Source organism: Cannabis sativa, chromosome 2 (genome assembly GCF_029168945.1).
Source record: "Cannabis sativa cultivar Pink pepper isolate KNU-18-1 chromosome 2, ASM2916894v1, whole genome shotgun sequence".
Classification (NCBI taxonomy): domain Eukaryota; kingdom Viridiplantae; phylum Streptophyta; class Magnoliopsida; order Rosales; family Cannabaceae; genus Cannabis; species Cannabis sativa.
Genome location: NC_083602.1, coordinates 34,339,496 through 34,343,120, shown reverse-complemented (window position 1 = coordinate 34,343,120; position 3,625 = coordinate 34,339,496).

Below are 3,625 nucleotides of genomic sequence, written 5' to 3'. Positions count from 1 at the left end.
CCCTATATAAAGCAACCTTGTTCTCTTCTCTTGCATGAATGATCAGCCACGAAATTGAGAGAGAAAAATAGAGAGAAATTTCGAAATCCTTGTGAGATGAGTAGTGCCCACACACATCAAGTGGTATCTCAATCATAGTATGGAAGACTATGGAATTTCTGCATCAAAGAAGGAGAAAAGAAGATCCAAGTTCAGATCTTGGTGATGCTCTGCTACAGAAAGGAATCAAGGGCTAGAGATCTGAACGGAAGGAGTCATATTATTCCGCTGCACCCACTGTAAGGTTTTCTAACTTTATATGTGTTTATTTTCATTGTTTTAGAATTCATATTAGGTTGTTAATCCAACATACTTGTTAGTAAATCTAGATCCTGGTAAAATAATTTCCAACAACTGGCACCAGAGCCATGGTAATGATTTACTTTCATGTAATATGAATTAAAACGATGAATGCATGTTTTTGTGTTGATTTGGATGGTTTCATGTTGGTTTATGTGTTTTTATGATGAATGTTGATGTTGTACGAAATTTTTCCATGAAATATATTTTTTCAATTTTTGAAAATATTTTATTTGGATTCCTTGTAAAAAATTAAGCAATTTTGTTTTTTACGGAACTCGATTCCGATAAATATTGACAAAGATATGAATTTTGGAAGTTTGGAAATCATGGTTGCTGCATGCAGCCTATCCTGACAGTTCCCTACAAATTGCGAATTTTTGAGGTTTTTTCCCCAAAAATCCAATTTTTTCATGGGATTGTTTCCCAAAATTCATTTTTCAATTTTAAATATTTCTAAATTGAAATGTTTCCAATTTTAAATATTTTCAATTTGGAATTTTTCCAATTTTAAATATTTCTATTTTGGATTGTTTCCAATTTTTAAATATTTCCTATTATGGTCAGATTTAAAAATTTGTTAAGTTCTTTAATATTTATGTATTATTTAATTATAAGATTAGATATTTTGATATTTAAGATATTTTAAATTAAAAGATAACTTTGTCTTTTTATTTAAAATATTATATTAAAATTATCTTATATGACAAATTATATAATTAATAAATTTGAAATTAACATAGATATTTTTATAGATATACTTACCATAATTTTTTCGAATTCAAAAATTTGTTATTTTGTTAAATATTTAATTATTTATAGATTATAAGTATAAAAATGATATTTTTTCTATATATATCATTTTTTCCTTATTAGAAATTTATAAATCATATCTTAAATATTTAAATAACATAGATATTTTTGTAGAGATTTGAATATTGCTTAATTTGAGATATTTTGACATATAATTATGGTAATTATTATTCATTTATTATTTTATTCCTAAAATAATAATTATCTAACCAAATCTATTTTAAAATTGGTTTATTTTATTAAATTATAAGATCTGAAAGTGATATTGAAGATTCTTTCCTTTCAAATCATTGATCTTATTAGATATTTAATTTAATTTGATTCAAATAAACCTAGATATTTTAAAATTAGTTTCTTTTATTTGGTTAGTTTAAGAATAATAATTTAAGTATATTAATATCTTGATTCACATCTGTTACATGGACAATGTTTGTTTATAGTGTTTATTCAAAACTTTTTAACAAACCTATTATTTATCTGATCTAAATTGCTATGATTAACTTGTTGACAGATCATGATCCAATGATCTGATTTTAATCATAGTCCAATTGACGATAGATCTTATAAATAATTTGTAACAGGTAAATTTTGTACTTCTTTCATCTGTGTAAACCTAGTAACATGATAGGGTCCATCCAAATCATTTGACCTGTGTGAGCCTATATGTTTGCTATTGGGCTTAGATACATATAGGGAGCCCATTTAAGTTTTTACTAAGTAAATGGACTAGGTTGCTAAAATAAATTTTGACATAAGGAAATTTATTTAGGCCCAATTAGATTTGGGCTTATTCAATGAATAACAATTTTTTATTTTAAGGTTAAATTCCTCTCTTTTGGGCCTTGTGTGAGAGTTGGGGGCCATAGAAGTGGGTACGACATACTGAACCCAGCTCCCCCTCACATGAACTACCCCAATTGTGAAGGCCCATTTGCCTTATTTAAATAATTGTATTAGGATAATTATATTAGTCTAACCTAATTAAAATTGAATTAGCAACATAATTAACTTTTAAAATATATGAAATTTATTTTTCATTGTAATATTTTAAAGTTAATTTTAGAAAAACACTTAGTCAATGATATATTCTAGATAGTTATTTCTAGCACTAGTTATTATTTCTAATATTAAATAGGAAAATATCATTGATCGTGAAATTAATTGTCTCATAATTAATTTTGGTACAATCTAAGTTTAGAATATTTTCCTAGTATTAAACTAGAATTAATAATTAAGTTTCCTCTTTACTTAATTATTTATTTCTTGAATTTAATACATTTAATTAAATTGAAAATTCAATATCTAAGTTGATTTTTATCATGATACTTTAATATTGTTATTTTCATGTTATTTAATTAAAGTTGAGAATTATTTTAAGTTTGGAAATTTATTTCAGAATAACTTAAGTTTGAATAATTTTCAGAATATATTTTATTTTATTTTATTAATCATTTCCCAAAATTTCGAAATTACATTTCTTTAATGTAAAAATTTCGAATTTTATTTGAAAAATAGATTAAAGTTGAAAATTATTTATTTAATTTTGGACCAACTTAAATCAGTGACTTTTTCATTTGATGGTTAATTAAAATAAATGAACTAAAATATATTATAATTAGAAATTGGATTAATTAGTCTACGAAAGTCTAGATAGATATTATCTGTTTTGCTTGAAGTATTTTTCTAGTGTATTTAATTAAATAGAAAATTAATATTTAAGTTGATTTTTTAATCCTGATACTTAAATATTTTTAATTTTTCTTAGATATTTAATTAAATAGGAAAATTATATTTTTTGTTGAAAATTAATTTTTATTAATTTTGGGCCAACATCAAATTAGAGTAATTTTCCAGGATTTATTTTATTTTATTTTAAAGCATTTTCGAAAATGCAATATATATTTATAGAAAATTAAATTTGAGTTGTAAATTAATTTAAATTAATTTTGAAACAACTTAAATTGAATAATTTTCTAAATATTTATGGAAATTATTACTAAGATGGAAATAATTCACGTTATTTTCGTATCCATCTAAGTATAATTTATAAATATTAAATTAAAATTTATATTTGGAATTTTTCATTCTAAATTAGAAATTTTAATTAAATAAATATATATTTAAAATAAATGGATTAAAATAAATATTAGAAGAAAATACAACCCTTCATTAAATAATGAGCTTTATTATTAAGGATATTCGATCTCCATTGTTGGTTTTACATAGCTATTGTTTTAGTGAGTAATCCTCCCTAATGGAGGAACGTTCATTAGCAAGTTAGCACCGTTTCATCTCGAAAGATAAGTAATCTTGTAAGGTTTTTATATAGTTTATGACCACCCTAATGGTGGCGGCTGTATAAGACTTGCAAGAATATGAAACAATGGTGGAAGCTCATAAGATAGAATAGCCTTGACTCTCGTCTAAACGGGACAACGCAGATTCACATCTTGATCGAATAAAAGGTTTCTAG